This window comes from Mustela putorius, unplaced genomic scaffold (genome assembly GCF_011764305.1).
Source record: "Mustela putorius furo isolate JIRA1106 unplaced genomic scaffold, ASM1176430v1.1 tig00003923_pilon_pilon_pilon, whole genome shotgun sequence".
NCBI classification, from domain to species: domain Eukaryota; kingdom Metazoa; phylum Chordata; class Mammalia; order Carnivora; family Mustelidae; genus Mustela; species Mustela putorius.
The window spans coordinates 6,099,188-6,120,660 of NW_025422068.1; the positions used below are offsets into that span (position 1 = coordinate 6,099,188).

General features: G+C 38.2%; 1 protein-coding gene across 1 annotated transcript in view; it reads right to left on the reverse strand.

Moving 5' to 3' along the window:
- COMMD10 (COMM domain containing 10) overlaps positions 1-21,473 on the reverse strand; it is a 199,025-nt gene that overhangs the window by 2,299 nt on the left and 175,253 nt on the right. The gene's annotated exons all lie outside the window — the stretch shown is intronic.

Genomic DNA, 21,473 nt, shown 5'->3' on the forward strand with positions numbered 1-21,473 from the left:
TTTCCAAAACAAAATATCTCCAGCTAACTGAGGAGAGTCAGTGGGGCTGTGTTTAGATGTGGCACCTCCCTTCTCAAGAAGCCAAGGCATAGAGGATTAAATTCACACTTTTTCTTTGCTCTTGTAACACCTACCTAAGTAGTTAAGCTTTAAAATGAATCAAGAAGCAGATCTGCCTTAAAGCCTGTTCCTTTAGGAAGGAGAAAAAAGTAGCAGGCTAACTGACACACATCGTTGAACCTTCAAAGGTTGAAATCAGCATTATCTAGCAGTGCTATATTTCCTCCCAGCAGTTAAAGGGAAAAGACAGGCCTCAGTTTACCCTGTGGAAAAGCAAGGCAAGTTCATTACTCTCTCACCAATCCAACGGTGGGGTGGGTGGGAGAGAATAAAGAACTGAATCAGTTTGTGAACAACTTGATTTGCTGTACAAACACCCGGGGGTCGTTGCCAAGCTGGGTTCTTGGATCCTGAATTCTGCTTTGTTTCAAGTTAGTATTTTCTAAAAGGCGGCACTGAGGAAAGGGAAGGAAGGTGACTTTGAAAACATACTTCCTAAAATATCAACAGCTGAAATAATGTATGCCAATGTGCACCTGCGTGTGTGTGTGTGTGTGCGTGTGTGTGTGTTTATACGGCAGAGCTATGTATATAAATTCAGTGTCTTGCTTTACTGAAATACTTAGCCCCAAGAAGGGAAAATGTTGATACCCGAGATAAAATATGCAAAGAACTAATGCCAATGTCTGGCAGGTATAATCACTGATAGCTATTATCATGATCTTTTCCCATTCAACCCGCAGTGACTTAGGAAGACCGTGAAAATATGGGAGAATACAGAAATGGCTTTAAGTGTTCCATGTCATGTGTACAGAGATTATTCTTAGAATTTAAGAATCTACGTTTACCCAAGGGGTGGGCAAGGGCAGTTGTTTAAGGAGGGTAACGATGGAACTTAGACAGATATGTAGGACAAAAAGGAAGGGGGGACTGGTTAAGAGCCAAGTCCTTACATTGTCACACTCTGACATGACACCCCAGAGAGCCCAAGAATTCTAAATCCAAATCTCGCCCGCCAGGACATTACTTAAGGTGTATTATCAAGAAAGCAGTATAGGTTGCACTTACTCAGTAGTTTGGTAACTTTATTTATGACTTTACATTTAGATATATGGCCCAAGGCCTCCATATTTACTCCTGTTTTAGGTCCCATAAATATTAGGAATGGGTGTGATCAAAATCCTTCCTTGGACCATGACATTTTTAAGAGGAAAACACACTCTGAGCCTTCTTTGAGAATTTAACTAGAAAGTCACAAATCTGCTTTATCAAACCACAGTCAACTCTCTAGCTTCATTTCTCTTCAGAAAATGTATGGAAGGTTCAGTTCACTAAGGAGGCTTGTTTTCGAAAAACTCTTCAGTTTTATGTCTGGACACAAATCAGTGGCCGTCTAGACCCAACAAGGATGTAAGTGCATTAAGTTTAATAAGAGTCCAATTATTAGTATTTCAGGGGTGCCTGGCCTTGGATTGTCTAGCTCTAACACTCTGGGCCTCTGACTCAACTCATAGTTCATTAGTATCTTTGTTAAGGGAAGAAGAGAAAATAAAACTGATATTCAAACCAGTGACATCTCAACTATCAGTCCCAACTCTAACAACAAGCTTTCAGGAGGAAGATGCAAAAAATCCTGGCTATAGTTTTATAGGCTATATTTGACGATGGGCTTAATTATCCATGTGCTGTCTATCACTGTCAATAGATGATGAGACTTGACTATTTGGTCCTGTTTTTTTTTTTTTTTCCTCCCAAAGAGTCAAAAAGATAAGTCTGGACAATAAACAATAAACTGTAGCCTACTATGTCATACTAAATAAGAAGAGAAATATCTTAGTGACAAAAAATGATAGTTGCAAGTAATCAAAATGCACTGTCATTTTGTCAATCATATGTCAAAAGTATTTTCAACTTGGACTACAGACCTCTAATCACTTGGTGAAAGAAAATAATACATGTATTTTTTTTTTTTTTTATTTTTATTTTTTTTTTAATTTTTTATTTTTTATAAACATATATTTTTATCCCCAGGGGTACAGGTCTGTGAATCACCAGGTTTACACACTTCACAGCACTCACCAAATCACATACCCTCCCCAATGTCCATAATCCCACCCCCTTCTCCCAAACCCCCTCCCCCCGGCAACCCTCAGTTTGTTTTGTGAGATTAAGAGTCACTTATGGTTTATCTCCCTCCCAATCCCATCTTGTTTCATTTATTCTTCTACCCACTTAAGCCTCCATGTTGCATCACCACTTCCTCATATCAGGGAGATCATATGATAGTTGTCTTTCTCTGCTTGACTTATTTCGCTAAGCATGATACGCTCTAGTTCCATCCATGTTGTTGCAAATGGCAAGATTTCATTTCTTTTGATGGCTGCATAGTATTCCATTGTGTATATATACCACATCTTCTTGATCCATTCATCTGTTGATGGACATCTAGGTTCTTTCCATAGTTTGGCTATTGTGGACATTGCTGCTATAAACATTCGGGTGCATGTGTCCCTTTGGATCACTACTATTTTTTTATGTACAGGTATATATAGATATATCTTAGGTAGTACTGTATTTCACTTTTTACAAAGTCAAATGTTTAGGGAAAAAGTTTATGGGAATATTACATCCCCATTCTTCCAGGAATCAGATACAAGCAATATTTTTATACAAGGCAAATTGCATTTTAAGTTGAAAGAATTTTTTTTTTTAAAGGTAATTCTAACAGAGAGTTTATACTGTCTTCCAAGGGAATATAATGACTAGGCAAGTACTAAAAATTATTTCTGGGAGGGCTGTTCACTGCATGTGTGTTTAAAGGAATATCAATGGATACTACTGGCTATTATCCAAAACTCATGGGTAACACTTCATAGATCTGATAAAGAAGGAAGAAAAAGTAAACTCAGACATAAAGGAAGAAAATGAGAGTAATATAATAATAGTAGGGGTTTCAGCACCCCAATGACTTCAATGGATAGATCATTCAGACAGAAAATCAATGAGGAAACAGTAGCCTTAGCTGACACATAGGACCACATGGACTTAACAGACATATACAGAACATTCCATCCAAGAGCAGAATACATATTCTTCTCAAGTGCACATGGAACATGCTGCAGGAAAGGTTACATGTTAGGTCACAAAACAAGTCTTAATAAATTTAAGAAGATGGAAATCATATCAAGCATCGTTTGCTACCCTAGAGGTATGAAAATAAAATCAATCACAAGAAGAAAGCTGGAAAAACTGAAAACATGTGGAGGCTAAACAATATGCTAATAAATAAATAATGGGTCAACAGAAAAAAAAAATACCTCGAGACAAATAAAAATGGGAACACAACAGTTCAAAATCTATGGGATATAGCAAAAATACACCTAAGAGGGAAGTTTATGGCACTACAGAGCCACCTTAAGAAAAAAAAAAAAACCAACTCAGACAACCTAACTTTACACATAAAGGAATGAGAAAAAGAATAAGTAAAACCAAAGTTAGTAGAAGAAAGGAAATAATAAAGGTAAGAGTGGATATAAGTGAAACAGAGACAAAAAAAAATCAATGAAACTAAGAGCTAGTTCTTTGAAAATATAAACAAAAGTGCTAAACCTTTAGCCAGACCTGTCAAGGAAAAAAAAAAAGAAAGAGAGAGGGCCCAAATAAAATCAGAAATGGGAGAAGAGAAATTATAACCAATACTATAGAAATACAAAGGATCATAAGGCAGTACTACAAAAAAAATTACATGCCAACAAATGGGATAACCTAGAAGAAATGAATAAATTCCTATAAACACACAATCTTTCAAGACTGAGTCCAGAAGATACAGAAAATCTGAACACAATGATGACTAGTAATGAAGTTCAATCAGTAATAAAAAAAAAAAAATCCCAACAAACAAATCTTAGACCATCCTCACAGGTATATTCATAAAAGATTTCAACTGGAGTTAATACCTATCCTTCTCAAACTATCCCAAAAGACTGAAGAAGAAGGAATGCTTCCAGACTCATCCTATGAGGCCAGAATTACCCAGATACCAAAAGCAGAGAAAGTGACCATAAAAAAAGAAAACTGCAGGAGAATATCTTCAAGGAAGATTGATGCAAAAATCCTCAACAAAATATGAGCAAACTGAACTCAACCACACATTAAAAGGATTGATCATACACTACAATCAGGTAGAACATATTCCAAAAATGCAAAGACAGTTCAACACCCACAAATTCATCAATGTGATACATCAAACTAACAGAAAGGATTAAAATGATACGATCATCTCAACAGATGCAGAATTTTATCAAATGCAATACACGGTTATGATAAAAACTCTCGACAGCGTGGATATAGAAGGAATGTACCTAAGACAGACCCACAGCTAACATCCTACTCGGTGGTGGAAGGCTGACAGCTTTCTTTTCCTCTAAGGTCAGTACAAAGACAAGGATGCCACTCTCACCACTTTTTATTCAACATAGTTCTGGAAGTCTTAGCCATAGTAACTGCATAAGAGAAAGAAACAAAAGGCACTCAAATTGGAAAGGAAGATGTAAAAGTGTGCAGATGACATGATACTAGATACAGAGAACCTTAAAGACTCCGCCAAAAAACTATTAGAACTAAAAAATTCCATAAAGTTGAAGGATACAAAGTTAAAATACACAAATCTGTGACACTTCTATGCAATTACAACAAATTATCAGAAAGAGAAATTTTAAAAACAATATTACTCACAGTTGCATCAAAAAGAATAAAATATGTAGGAATAAATTTAACCAAGGAGGTAAAAGACCTCTACTCAAAAAACTACAAGACATTGATGAAAGAAACTGAGATGACACAAACAAATGAAAGATATTCTGTGCTCAAGGATTAGAACTAATATTGTTAAAATGCTAGTATCACCCCAAACAGTCACAGATTCAATGCAATCCCCACTGAAAACCAATAGCATCTTTCACAGAAATAGAACAAACAATCCTAAAGTTCGTATAGAATCAAAATAATTTAAAGGAATCTTGAAAAAGAATAACAAAACTGGAGGTATGACAATCCCAGATATCAAGATGTAATACAAAGCTGTTGTCATCAAAACAGTATAGTACTGGTGCATACACACACACACACACACACACGCGCACGCGCGCGAGCACGCGCACACTAGAAATCAACAGAACAGAGAGGCCAGAAATAAACCTATGCTTATATAGTCAATCCATCTTCAAAAAAAGGAGGCAAGAACATACTGTTGGGTCCATGGTCAAAGGAGCGAGACTGATACAAAGCGAAGGTCAAGCAAGGCTTTATTTCGCACTAAGCATTGAGAATCAAACTGTCTGGCCAGGGCCGTCTCTTGCAAAGAGGCAACCTCTCTCTGTCTTACAGACTAGCTTTTAAGGGCAAAGGCCATGTTGTGGGCCTGGCCATGCACAGGTGGCCAATGAGATTTTAACACAGAGAAAGTGCACAGTGCTGCTAGGTCACACATAAGTGACCAATTGAATTACAATTTACCCTTGTAGATACTTGAATTAGCCTATCACCTTGGTCAGAATAGGCACCCAAAGGGTGGTGCCCATACTCCTTGGTAGCTAGGGAGACAGTATGCGCCCCCCCCCACTGACTGAATACCTCCACCCCGCCTGACCCACCCTTGTACTTGGGCTTTGTTACCTGGGACTGGTTTCGGGGACTTGTTCTTAAGTAAGTTCTGTGGGCTGGGCGGGGTGGGGGTGGGTGGGGGTGGTGCAGCAGGGTCAGGATGGAGCTGCTCTGGCTAAATAGGCCCTTACACATACCATGGGAAAAAGTTTCTTCAATAAATGTAGCTGGACAGCTACATGTGAAAGAATAAAACTGGACCACTTTCTTTCACTGTATACAAACATACACTCAAAACCAACTAAAGACTTAAGTTTAAGAACAGAAACCCTGAAACTACTGGAAGAAAACACGGGCAATAAGCTTTCTGATGTCAGTCTGAACAAGACTGTTTTGGATCTGTCTCCCCAGGAAAGGGCAATAAAAGCAGAAGTAAACAAATGAGACTACATCAAATTAAAAAGCTTTCGTATGGTAAAGGAAGCCATCAACAAAACAAAAAAGCAAATTACTGAAGGAAAGAAGATATTTGTAAATGATACAACTGATAGTGAGTTAATTACCAAAATATATAAAAAATTTCACACAACTCAATAGGAAAAAACCCCAAACAACATGAATAGGAAACAAGCAGAGGAACGGAACAGACATTTCTCCAGAGACTTACAGAAGGCCAACAGACAGACATATGAAAAGGTGCCCAACATCACTCATCATCAGGAAAATGCAAAACCAAACCACAGTGACGTATCATCTCACGACTTGTCAGAATGGCTGTTAACAAAAGGACAAGAAATAACAAGTGCTGGCAAGAATGGAGAGAAAAGGGAACTCCCCTGCGCTGTTGGTGGAAATATAAATTGGTGCAGCCATTATGGAAAACAGTAGGAAGGTTCTTCAAAAAATTAAAATAGGACTACCATATGTTTCAGCAATTCGATCTCTGGGTATTTATGAAAACAAAAACAAAACAAAAAACAACCAACAAATCACCAATCTGAAGAGATACATGCGCACCTATGTCCACTGCAGCATTATCTGTAATAGCCAAGATATGGAAGCAACCTAAATGTCCATCAATGGATGAATGGATAGAGAAGATATGGTATATATAAATATAATGGAATATTAATCATAAAAGAGAATGAAACCTTGCTATTCGTGACAACATGGTATATGTAGAGGGTATTATGCTAAGTCAAGTAAGTCAAACAGAGAAAGACAAGTACTGTATATTTTCCCTTATAAGGGGAATACAGAAAACAAATGAACCAACAAAACAAAGCAGAAACAGACTCATAGATAACAGGGAACAATCTGGCGGTGGCCAGAGGGGAAAGGGGTGGGGGGACAAGTGAAACAGGGAAAAAGGATTAAAAGGTATAAACTTCCATTTATAAAATAAGTAAGAAATAGGAATACTATGTACAGCACAGGGAATATAGTTAATAATATTTAACAATTATATATGGTCACAGTTGGTAGCTAGTTTATCACAGTGATCACCTTGTAATGCACATAAATGCACTTGTACATCTGAAGCTAAAGTTGACCCTTGAACAACATGGGACTTAGGGCAGCAGGCCCCCATATAATTGAAAATCCACATGTAACATTTAACTCTGACCAAACTTAACTACTAATAGCCCACTGATGACCAGAAGCCTTACAGATAACATAATTAATACATATTCTGTTGATTAATACATATTGATCAATTGATTAATACATACTGATTGATTAATACATATTCTCTGTAAGTTGATTAATACATATTCTGTAAGTTACATGAATTAGATACTGTTTTTACTTTATATACTGTTTATACTTATCATAAAGTAAGCTACAAAAAAGAAAATATCATTAAGAAAATCATAAGGAAGAGAAAATGCATTTACAGTGCTGTATTAATGGAAAAAAAAAATCCATGTATAAGTGGACCCGTCTGGTTCAAACCCAGACTGTCCAAGGGTTACCTGTAGTATAATATTGCACACCACATATACTTTAAGAAAAAGTAAAGAAAAAGAAAATTCACCCTAGGGCTTTAGCTGTAATGGATAACTCCTAGGAAAACTCTTTTAGATGTGGATCACACAGGTCTCACAAAAATTGTAAGGTTATTTGTGTTTATATCATTCCTTCTTCCTATAAATGTAAACAACATGAAATTCCATAAGTGTGCTTTTATTTATTATATTTTTTTCCCAAAAGATTTTATTTATTTATTTGATAGATAGAGAGAGCAGGAGAGGAGAGAGATCAGTGGGAGAAGCAGACTCCCTGCTGAGCAGGGAGCCTGACAGAGAATTGGATCCTGGAATTCCAGGACTGTGACCTGAGCCGAAAGCAGTGGCTCAACCAACGGAGCCACCCAGGCAACCCCATAACTATGCTTTTAAATAAAAGCATTATAGTTGTTTTTCACACACACACACACAAAATAGGGTCACAAAGTAGGGAAAGAGCCCAAATGTCCACAGACTGATGAATGGGTAAAGAAGTTGCTATATGTATATATATGATGGAATATTACTCAGCCATCAGAAAGAATGAAATCTTGCCATTTGCAAGGACATGGATTATAAGGACCTATTTTAGCCAGAACACTTCCATCCAGGTTAAACAATAACCTTGTTGTTTAACCCTTCAACTGTCCCTGCCCCGCTTTCCCCAGGGGACTTACTCAAAAACAAGTCCCGGAAACCAGCCCCAGGTAACAAAGCCCAAATACAAGAGTGGGTCAGGCCAGGTGGAGACATCCAATCAGATGTGGGGGGCGGCGCATAATGTCTCCCTAGTTACCAAGGAGTATGGGCCCTGCCCTTTGGGAGCCTTTTGGGCACCAATTCTGATGAAGGTGATAGGCTGGTTCAAATATCTACTAGGGTAAATTATAATTCAATTGGTCACTTACGTATGACCTAACATGACTGTGCAGCTTTCTCTGTGTGTTACAATCTCTTGGCCACCTGTGCATGGCCAGGCCCAACCACATGGCCTTTGCCCTTAAAAGCTAGTCTGTGAAGCAGAGAAAGGTCGCCCTCTCTGTAAGAGGCGCGGCCCTGGCTGGTCAGTCTGATTCTTGATGCTTGGCGTGAAATAAAGCTTTGATTCATCTTTGCTTTGTATCAGTCTCGCTCCTTTAATCACGGACCCATTATTGGGGGACCTAACAAGATGAAGCTAGAGGGTATTATCCTAAGCAAAATACATCAGTCAGAGAAAGACAAATACCGCATGATTTCACTCATATGCAAAATTGAAGAAAGAAGACAGTTGAACTATATGTGAAGGGGGAAAAGAAAAGGAGAGAGGGTAACAAGCCGTAAGAGACTCATGACAATAGAGAACAAACTGAGGGGAGATGGAGGGAGCTGGGTGGGGGATGGGCTAGACGGCAGATGGGTAGTAAGAAGGGTACTTGTTCTGATGATCCCTGGGTGTTATATGTAAGTGATGAGTCACTGAATTCTACTCCAGAAACCAATATTGTACTGTATGTTAACTAAAATTTCAATTAAAAAAGAAAGAAAGAAAGAAAGAAAGAAAGAAAGAAAGAATTACTCAATTAGAAAAGTAAAAAATAAAGAATAGGCTCATATGATTTTATGTATTCTGGAAGTCCTGCCACTGGTAATCACTTATATTACCTGACACAGATATCACCTACAAAACCTCAGATTAATTTTAAAACAGTCCAAGGAGGTAGGCATGCCATAAAATATTTGTCTTTAACAGATGAGCACATGGAGGCACACTGTGGTAAGAAAACCACCTAAGGAAAACAACCATGTAACAATGGACAATGAACTAGAAGGGTCAGAGCAGGAAATTAAGGGTTATCCAGAACTGTATGTGAGATAAAGTACGGATAGCTTTCAGTAGGTAAATGTTACTAGAGAAAAAAGGAAGTAATTTAACAATACCCAACCACGTCAAGATACTACTATACACTCTCTTCCAAGTAAATGAAGACTTTCTTAAACATTAAAAGGGAAGTCAGTAAGAAAGATAGTTTTTTGGTGTTATTTTGCTTTGTTGTTATTGTGTGGCTGGGGGTGAGGAGTGTGGGTCATGTGTCCTGAGTCATCCACACTACTGCATGCCCTTTTTGGAGACAAAAGTGCTCGTACCCCAACGTGCTTTGGACACTACTATAAGTGATACCTGCTCATGTGAGAACAGACCAGAATAATATTTTTCTTAGTTTGACACAATCTTCTCTAATCTAACTTAAAAAGTTTTAATTCCCCTAAGACTCTTCCCACCAAAAAACAAAAAAAAACAAAAACAAAAACAAAACCCAAACCTCTCTGTACTCCAACCAAACTGTTGTACTCATTATTTCCCAAATATCCCACACTTTCCTGCCAGTTTTTATTCATCTCCTTCCAGATGGAGTGTAATTCTAAGTGGTAAGATAAAATGAAAAAGCTAAAAGAAAATATACTTGAATTTCTCCATAACCCTGGAGTATATAAAGACTCCCTTAAAATGACAAGAAAATACGCTAACCATATAACCTTTAGTTGGCAAAGAAGCTGCTAGTAAATTAACTATAAAGAAAATGACTGATAAGTGAGAATATATTAAAATCTAGAACTTCCACTCATCAAGTCACATCATCAAAAGACTAAAAGGAAAGCTAGAGACTCATAGCCAGAATACACAAAAATGCCCACAAATCAATAAAAAAGAGCAAAACGGAGATGAAAAAGGGATAAGAACATATACACAGTCATTGCATTGTACACCTAAAACTAATACCATGTTGTGTCAATTACACTTCATGAAAAGACAAAAAGAAAGCCACATGAGTGGTGGTGTTTGGCTGGTGTGAAGGAGCAAACTATCAGGAGACTCACATGATGTTAGATGGGATTGTGAAGAGGGGATCCAGCTAATGTGTTGATCTCCAAGCCTGCCTCTGGTGGAATACAAGTGGGAAAGAACCTAAAAATTATGGACAGCCCTCCTCTTGGTGGATTTCCTAGCAGTTTCCCCAGGAGAGAGGGGGTACTCCAGGTTGATCAGGATCACTCTGGCATGACAGCCTTGCTCTGATTTAGAAAAAGAAAAAGGAAAAAAAAAATAAATAAAGAAGACAAGAGACTTGAATAGTCATTTTACAAAAGATGCCCAACAGCCAAAATGAATTGAAAATATATTAGCAACCATACTGCTGCAAGGCATGAAAACCTGTGTAACTACTCTGAAAACTCGTCTGGTATTATTTACTAAAGCTGAAAACATGAATGCCTTTTGACCCCAAATTCACTCCTAAGTATTAGTATCATGTTCAACTGAAATATACACATTTGGACACCAGGAGACAAGAATATTGAGAACACCAATATTCCAAAAAACCAAAAAATGGAAGTAACCATTCTTTCAGTGGAAGAATACATAAATTATAGTATGGGAATACAATGGATGGTTATACAGACATGAAAATAAGCTATAGCTAAATATGACATAATGCATGACTCCCAAATATCTAAATGTCAGAGAAAGGCACAGAAGACACATATTGATTGGGTTCATTTATATCGGGATTTAAAAAACAACAGTTTTAAAAAGGTTTTAGAGGGGCGCCTGGGTGGTGGTGTTTGGCTGGTGTGAAGGAGGGTTAAAGCCTCTGCCTTCGGCTCAGGTCATGATCCTAGGGTCCTGGGATCGAGCCCCGCATCGGGCTCTCTGCTCAGTGGGGAGCCTGCTTTCTCCCCATCTCTGCCTGCCTCTCTGCCCACTTGTGAGCTCTGTCAAATAAATAAATAAAACCTTAAAAAAAAAAAAAGAAGATGGCACTGCTAGGTGTTAAATTCATTCTTTCATTTTTATTCAATACATACAGATTAAATACCTACAAGTCTTGGTCTAGACAGTAGTCTACATACACTTAAGGAGAGACGGAGACAAAAATGCCCCTCCCTCTAGTTAATAAGAGCGACAACAAACAAGATTTGTAACAATAACACCACCAACAATAACAACCCACATAATACGTGTGGAATGTCTGTTGGTGTTTGGTGTTAGGAAGAAATAATAAAGCAGGGAAAGGGGATGTTTGTCTGGAGGTGGGTAAGTGGAGATTCAGGGGTAGATGGCCAGGAAAGATCTCACAGAGATGGTGATATCTCAGTTAAAATTTACAAGAAGTGAGAGAGGAAAAAGACAACCCATAGGACGGAAGAAAATACTTGCAAATCATTACCTAATAAGCATATAAAACCCGAAGATATAAAGAACTCCTATAATTCAACAACAAAAAGACAAGGCCAATTAAAAAAAAAGAAAGGCAAAGAACAGAACGAAGAAGATACACAAATGGTTAGGTAAGCACATGAAAGGAAAATCAACATCAGTCATTAGGGAAATGCAAATCAAAACTGCAATGAGATAACTCTTCATGCTTAGTAAGAAGGATATAATTGTGGGGGTAAGGACGAGAAAACCCAAGGTGAGGATATTATGAAATTGGATCCATATACATTGCTAGCAGGAATGGAAAATGGTGCAGTGGCTGTGGAAAATAGCATGGAATTCCTAAAAAAGTTAAATAAAGAATTACTGTATGACCTAGCAATTCCACTCCTGAATATATACCCAAAAGAAATGATGACAGGGACTGAAACAGATACCTATAAAAGTGTTTCTAGTATCTTCTCAACAGCTATGTAAGGCAATACGTAGACCTAACAGCAGTTAAGATTTTGACGAAAAGATGATAGCTGATGCAAAACCATAAGGAACATGGAAATGTTACTCAGAGTAGTGCATTTTACACATGTTTACTCCTCCCTCAACCATTAGTTTAGGCCCTGTTGTGGGCTGAGTTGTGTCTCCCCAAAATTCACTTTGAAATCCTAACCCCTGGTATGTCAAAATGTAATTGTATATAGCATTAAGGTCTTAGAGAGGTAATTAAGGTAAAAGAGTCATAGATGGGTCCAAGGCCAACATGACAGGTTTCCTTATAAAAAGAGGAGCTTAGCACCCAGAAGGAAGACCATGGGAAGACACTGGGAAACTATGGCCATCCATAAGCCAAGAAGAGGTCTTAGAAGAAACCAATCCTGTTGACATCTTGATCTCAAACTACAAACCTCCAGACTATGAGTAAGTAATTTTCTGTTACAAATGACCCGGTCTGATGTGCTCTGTTAGGGCAGCCCTAGCAAACTCGATAGGCCCCATCTTTCGGGATGGGCAGAAGAGAAGAGCTTTTTTCTAAGATCTATGGAAAGCCATTGGAGAGTTTTAAGTATAAGGATGATATAATTACATCTGCATATTAACAACTGCCCTTGGCTTTTATTTGTAAATCGAGTTGGCCAAACTGGATGCATTAGTCCGGGCCAGACACTGATCTGACCTAATGTGATGGCCATAGTGATAAAGTAGAAAGATATAAGATATGATTTAGAGGTGGTTAGAGATAGCACTTGGTGACAGACTGGAGTGAGGGTGTGTGTGCAGGAATAGAAGTAGTCAGAATGACTCTCAGCTCTCTGGCAAAAGAAACTGGATGGAGGAAGCAGAGGTAAGGAAATGCTAGAGAAGATCCAAAAAAGGAGCAAAACCAAGGGGGCAGTTTCAGACACAAGGAGCTCGATTATGTGAGATTTCTGAAAATACGTGTCTAAAAAGCCAAACAAGAGAAACATACTTGATATTTTGTTATGATATATTAATATTTAAAACAGTAAGAGTGGGGCACCTGGGTGACTCAGTCATTTAAGCTTCTGGCTCTTGATTTCAGCTCAGGTCATGACCTCAGCGTTGTGGGACCGAGTGCCCCTTTGGGCTCTGCACTCAGTGGGGAGTTGGCTTGAGGATTCTCTCCCTCTGCCCCTTCCCCTGCTCATGCTCCTTCCCTAAAATAAGTAAATATTTATTTATTAAGTAACTTAAATACAAAATTATCTCTGAAATAAATAAATCTCGAGCGCAGAGCTACTTAATATTCTCTCTAGGGCTGCCTGGATGGCGTAGTTGGTTAAGCAGCCAGCTTGATTGTGGCTCAGCTCATGATCTGGGGTCCTGGGATTGAGCCCTATGTGGGGCTCCATGCTCAGCAGAGAGTCTGCCTGAGAATTCTCTCCCTTTGTCCCTCCCCCCGCTTGTGCTCTCTCTCTAAACAGTCTTAAACAAAACAAAACAAAACAAAACAGAAAACTGCAGAGTGGATAGGATTGCCCAGGAAAAGAATGCAGTATGAGAAGAGAGGGAAGCCTGGGGCTGAGCCCCATGAAACTCCAGGATCTAGGGTAGGTGAGTGTTCCCTAAATGACAAGTACCACCAGGTTCACAAATTACGTTCAGAGAAATTAAGTGAAGAGCACCGACAGCTGCATGGTACTTGGAAATGTAGGGTGGGCATTTATTACATGGATCAAAATAATTTAGTGAGTTAGTATACAGGCAATAAAACTAGGCAGCTTATTTTCAAATATGTCTTCAATCTTCCATTTTCCAGTAAAACACATTAAAGTCACTAATATTATTAGGTAAACATATACAGACTAGAAGATTTACTCTCTTTCTTCTGTCTTCTACATATAAGATTACAACCAAGAACCCATTTAGGAAATTCATTACTTACATTGCCTAAGCTGGTCTCCTACACTAAAATCCAACTTAGACTTTCTGCATCCTTTCTGAACACACTGCAAAGTGAAAATGAGAATACGAGATTAAAATTCTACCAACTTCTTAAAAGATAAGAAAGATGTATTTGTTCTGCCATTCCTTTTCATTTTTAATTTGTAGTCCCGTCTACAAGCACCTGGATGGGTATTAGCAAAATTCCCATGGAAATAAAAGCCAGTAAGGCCTTCAGAGAGGTCTAACTTGATGAAAGCTGACAGTAAAAATATCCTCTGCTTTCCCATTAGTTGGGAATTAGGAATACATACACATTTTCCAAGAGAGAAATGCATTAGCCCCTGCACAAATCACCCAAGTAAAAACAGCCTCTAAATAACACAAATATCAACTAGCTAAGAGTTAAACCAAATTTACACTGCTTAGTTGGGCTATCGGAATTAGAAATGATACAATTAGCTTTTCAACTAGGAAATCAGGAGGGAAGGATTCCAGTAAAAGAAAACGACCAATCTCATGTTCTGATTGAATCTAAAAATGCTTTGCTAGATACTCAAAGAGGAAGTTTTCTCCTTTTCAGTTACAGAAACGAAGGGCAAAGATAGTATGTAAATAATATTTCAAGCTCTACTGAATGCTGAATGGGCTTATAATACAAAAATCATTAGGCACCGTTTATTTAATAAATACACCTACAGATTATGTTCCCTCTAAGTATATGCAGGAAAAGGTAATTGTAAATACAGTCCAGTATCTCTATTTACTATTATTGCTCAAAAAAACCCCCCAAAAACAAAAAACAAAAATACTAGGGATGAAATTTAAGCTCTCACCACAGACTGGAAAAAAAAAAAGCCCCATGAAATTCTACTGTTACATACAAGCATTAGCCATTTTTGTCGCCCATAAAATCTCATCAGTCAAGAAACATTACAGACTGCCAATACAATGACAAACAGAGAGGTGTATACCCTTGACCAAAGGTGGTCCTTCTCTAGGTAGGCTGGTTGCCCTTTACAGCTACACCCCCAACGACAGGAAGAAGGTACATGGGACAAAAGGGAGGAAGGGATCCGCTGCCGTCTGTCAGATCAGTGGGATCAATCCTGGCACCCAAAGGGGTGACAGATGTTACAACCAGCTCTGTTCATAGGATGCCAGCTTGGGAAGATGCGAGCACAAGCACCGTAGGTAGAGGGGAAGCAAATTTCCACTTTTCTCTGGAGCAGCTTGACTACATGACCTCCCGAGGTCCTTTTCCATTCAAGGTCTTGAAGATGTGGAAAGGCAAACCCATGCAAGCAGACTACACTGGTGAAGGGAGGTCGTGAAGAGAACCACAAAATGTCAGTAAGAGCGAGCTTTGGCAATAATCTAGTTCGACCCTTTTATTCAAAAGATGAGGCAGCTGGTCCCAGAGAGATGAACCAACAGGAAGTGTATAACGGGGAGACAAATCATTGTTCTTTCCACTGCAGTGTTACTAGGAGCTCTCAAGATAAAACAGTGCTCTCACCTGCAGATCAAGCTGATTTACAGAAAAAGTTCTCTCCATGAACTTGCACATTTACATCCCCTCTCTGAGTCTACACAGAAATACATAAAAGCGATGCTGAGGGTAAATATTTTGAGAAATAAGGCTGAGGAGACACGAACATGTCTTAAGTAATGGAGAAATAATGTGGAGTTAAAGTCTTCAAACCTCAAAATTTTTCCAAAAAAAAAAAAAAAAGCTTATCTGTTTTAATTAAAAAAAAAAAAAAGAGCCACTAGGAGTATTTCACAAAAGTAAACATTGCCATGTTTAAAATTCTAATTCCAAACAAACAAAAATATATCAGCCCAATGAATACAGTGCATCACAGAGACAGAGACAATCACTTGCACCTGACCATGAAGCTTATTTCTTTTTTTTTTCTTCTTCTTTTCTTTTTTTTCAAATATTTTATTTATTTATTTGACAGAGACAGAGATCACAAGTAGGCAGAGAGGCAAGCAGAGAGAGAAGAGGAAGCAGGCTCCCCGCTGAGCAGAGAGCCCGATGCGGGACTCGATCCCAGGACCCTGAGATCATGACTTGAGCCGAAGGCAGAGGCTTAACCCACTGAGCCACCCAGGCACCCCATGAAGCTTATTTCGATCACTCCACCAAACCCAGTGATTCCAAAAGCTCTTTCTGAAAATAACTGCCTGGTCCAGTAGGTCCCAACATCTCCTGGGCATGGAGCGCCCTACTGCTGGAGGAGGGGAGAAGGCAAACTGGAAACCTGAGCTGATACAAGGTGTGACAAAAGCTACAAAAGGACAATGGCAACAAAGAGATGTATAAGCCACAAAAGGCATTTTCCTCCAAATTATACATTTTCTTTTTTAAGTCTTTGAAAAATAGACAAAATGCTTGTCTATTTAAGAATGTAGGCAGTATATACAAAGCAAAACCAAATGTCATGCTTATTAGCAGAGCATTCAAGACTTTTGAAAATCTGGCCCCTGACTCCTCCTATAGCCTTGAATTCTAGCCTCCTGTCCTCTCAATGCACCGTATGCACCAGCAGTACCAGCAAGCACTGCACACTGTCCTTTGGGTCTTTGTTCAAGCTGTTCTGTGTTGTCTTAGCAGCGCTCCCAATGGCTCTACCCATGCCTTCGCGTGTGTATGTGCATTTGGCTAGACCCCTTAATTCTCAACTCAGTTGATGTAACAGCCCCCCATGCATATCTAAATCACTGCCTTTCCTTACTACATGGGATGGAATGACCCATCTTTGTACGATAGATGGTAGGCTCTTCAAGGGCCGGGGGCTCTGCCTTCTTTAGGTAGACCAATAGCTAAGTACAGTACTGATCATAGTACTTAGTGACATACATGTTTATTGAGCTCAATTTTTTAAATTAATCAATCAATCAATTAATTAATTAATTTCTGAGAGACAGCTCCTGCATGTGAGCAGGGGTGGGTGGGGCAGGAGAGGGAGAGAGAGAATCTCAAGCAGGCTGCATGCCTAGGGTAGACCCTGAGATAGGGCTTAATCTTATGACCCTGAGATCATTACCTGAGCTGAAACCAAGAGCTGGATGCTCAATGGACTGAGCCCCCAACATGGGCCTTAACTAAGCTCAGTGTTAAGGTGGTTGCGGGGTACCTGGGTGGCTCAGTGGGTTAAGCCTCTGCCTTCGCCTCAGGTCATGATCCCAGGGTCTTGGGATCGAGCCTCGCATCGGGCTCTCTGCTCAGCAGGAAGCTTTCTTCCTCCTCTCTCTCTGCATGCCGCTCTGCCTACTTGTGATCTCTGTCAAATAAATAAATAAAATCTTAAAAAAAAAAAAAAAAGAGAAGATAGGTGCTAAATTTAAATATGCCTTTTTTCTTTTAGTGAGAGTAATGATAGAGAGTATCAGAGTAATTTGATTTTGTCTAAATGGTAACAATATTTTCCAATCATACTATATAGTATTTGCCCCACTAATGGGGGGGTCTCATAAGTCTTGTTTATTCAGTATATATGCGGATTACAAAGTACAGTTATTTATCTATAGATTTCTACTTAGCTTGAAAATTGGCTTTTCACACTTGAATGTCCCTGTCTAAGCTGGTGAAATCAGAATTTCAGGTTTTGCACATATTTAGCTAAAAACACGAGTTTACACCATCACGAGAACAACAAACCATCTTTAACCAGAAACCTTTACTCAATATAAAAATTGTCAAACTGTGCATGACACAGTGTCACAAAATGCTCCATCAGAGGTATCTACTTCGTCTGCTAGGACATTTAACCCGTTATCTGTATGTGCCCTTTTCATTCTGGCTAAAATATTACTTTGTTCTTGCAGAGACAAAACGGTATGTTTGGCAGGCATACCGTCAACGTACTTTCTGTCTTCTTAAAAATTACAGCGTGCTGTGCATGAGCAGATCACAAACTTGGAGCCAATCAACGTGCACTTCCTACAGTATTCATTAGCTGTAATTTATTATGTGTATGCTGATATGTCATTATGATTTTCAGCTCTGCTACTGAAATATTTAGCTATGGTTGCTGAATATAATCAGCAAGATAAGAGGTTTTGAATATGATTACAAGAAGCTCCTTCAATGTAGTGAGAAATTATGTTAAGAGCACTGACAGCTACAAAATGGAGCAGTTTTTCTGTAATAAATATTATAGGTGACGCTATCTTTTTCTGGAAATTACTCTTTATTCTAATTTTAAGTACTTATCTGATTACTGAAGCATTATCATTACAGATTTTGAATGGCTGTATGACTTTACTTCTCAAAGCATGTGTTAGTATCCCAGCTGAGGGATTCGGGTAAACTAGAGACTAAATAGAATTCCTGTTCCCTGTACATGGTTTTAAAGACTATGAGCTCAATGCCCAAACTAGGATTTCTGTCTTATTTGTAAAATCACTTTATTATATTCAGAGACAGAAATTTGGATGATGTGTGTGGACTTTCCACAGCTACCATGGATTTTGCATCCTAAATTAAATAACCTCATGCAATTTGCAGTGTTAAGAAAAAGGTAATTAAAAACATATGTTGGTTTAATTTTCTTCTTTCTGGTGTTGTCATGTTAGTCTTCAAGGGAAAGAGGATTAACAATTGTACCTAAATGAGTATTAATTTCACAATTTAGTTACAATTTATACTTCTTATTGGCTAATTGGAGGCTCTGTTTCTGGGAAACAAAAATGGGTAAATTCAGCATTTGCTTCCTGCTCTGAAGGGCACTGAATTCATCACGTAAGGGACACCTGAAAACGCACTCTTTGCAAACCTGCAATCATACAATCATAAGACACCCCCACCCCATTCTATTCTCAACACTTAATGGACCCAAAGTCCTAAAGACAGGCAGGGACAATAACTAATCTGATTATGGGATTAATTTAATGCAGTAATTGTCTAGAAGAAATTGTTATCTTGTAATCACGTTGTTCCATTACAAATTTTTAACTTGTAATGGTGACAGATGAAGACTGAGCTCATTTTTCCATCCACATTAGTTCCCTGCTAACCTAATTATCTGATTACAAGTCACACAATCCTCTCAGAATCATGAAATTAACAGTGCATATTCCAAAAATGAAATGGTTCTAACAAGTTGGCACTTTTCCCTAATCCTGAGTGTATATGGAGCTCGTGAATAAGGGTTATATTTTACATTTAAAATATAGTATCTGCTTATACATACTAGTTTTTCAAAAAAGTTCATGCTTTTTGACTCCGTAATAATACTCTTTCAAGAAATCCAGTCTAAGAAATAAAAAAGTTCAAAGAGGATTAATGTCAAAGAAATTCATCACCATTCAATGGAACATTATACAGTCAGTAATAATAGTGTGTTTCAAAGTGATGTACTGGTATGGACAAATGTAGCTACTATAACTAATATATATATATATATATAAATGGTGTATACTACTGTGTCTGGCACATACTACAATGAACTCAACATGGATAAACTTGCAGATAGTTCACTCAGGATTATGGTATTTGAGGAAAGGGTGGAAATGGGTTTTATTTTTAATCTGGGGGAATATAACATTGGAGAAGTTAACACTAACAATTTTTTAAAAAGAATTTATTTATTTATTTGACAGAAAGAGAGTGAGAGAGTACACACATGAGTGAGCCCAAGCTGGGGGGAGAAGCAGAGGGAGAGGGAGAGAATCTCCAGCACATTCCCTGCTGAGGATAGAGGATAGAGTCTGACATGGGCCCAACGTGGGGTTTGCTCTCGTGACCCTGATATCACAACCTAAGTGGAAACAAGAGTCAGATGCTTAACCGAGTCACCCAAATGCCCCATTAGCTCATAATTTTTTAACAGCTTTACGGAGATAATAATACACCACACAACTCACCTATTTAAAGTGCATAATTCAGTGGTTTTTTTAATATATTCAGTTATAAAACTATCACCACAATTAATTTTAAAGCATTTTTATCACCCTCAAAAGAAACCCCATGCCATAGAGATATAATCTAACCACCTTCCTAACCCCAGACCTACGCACCTAGAAAACTATTTTCTGTGCCTATAGATATGCCTATTCTGGAAACAATATAAATTTTAAACAGATCCCTAATGCACACCAATATTTAAAGGATGGTATAAACAAGTAGAACTTTGCAAACACACAAAAAATGAAGAATGCCTTGAGAGGTAGGATAAAAACTGGGAAACCAGAAAAAAAGCAGAAAAGGATTATCATGGACCCAAAGGAAAGAGTTTTAAGAATGAAAGTGTGTTTCAAGTGTCAAAGGCTCCCACGAACCAACTGAGACAAGGACTGGTAAGTTTTATTTCAGATTCCAAGACCAAGAAAGTGTTAGTGACATTGACCCAAGTATTTTCAGTGGCTCAGTGGGGAGAAGCTAATCCCTGCTGATTAGAGGGACGAGTACAGAGTAAGGAAGTCAAATGTAGACCAGGGGTGACTAAACTCTAGTCCAAGGCCAAATCATACTTGCCATCAGTTTCTAGAAATAAGTTTATTGGAACTCAGCTACACTCACTTGTTTAGGTATTGTCTATGGCTGCTTTTGTGTTATGAGAGCAGAGTTATATAGCCTGCAATCTTAAAATATTTACTATTTGGCCATTTGCAGAACAAAGTCTGCCAATCCCTACGGTAGACAAATGTCTCAACTTATTAGTTCTGTTGACCAAAAATGACCCAATCACTATCCATAACCCATGTTATTTTAGGTTCAGAGTTTAAAAGGTCCAGTTGTTTATATGTAAGGAGAGGTAAGTAAAATTAGCTGTCCTGAACACAGTGTAATTATTACTCATCTCAAGATTGAAAACTTCCGGCTGATAGGCCCAGAGGCTATTAGATCCTATCTTCTGATTATGTAGAATAAATACATTACTTATCAGCTTATATTTATATAACTTTGCAAACATTAGTAAAGTCTTATGCACAAGTAAGAGAATACAAGTGTGATTTAAAAATTGGTAATTTTTAAAAAAGCAATTATTGGCTTAAGTTTTCTCTCTTTTCTAAAGTTTATTGCTAATAAATGCTTTTCTGAATGATTAGTTCCAAGGGTTTTATTTTAATGAGTCATATACTCCTATGAAATCCATAAAAAAATTTGTCTGGGTGTCAGTTCTAAAACTCCAGTTTATCTACAAAAGGAAGTAAGAAACCAAAGATTTGGATCAGAAATATTAAAACTAAAT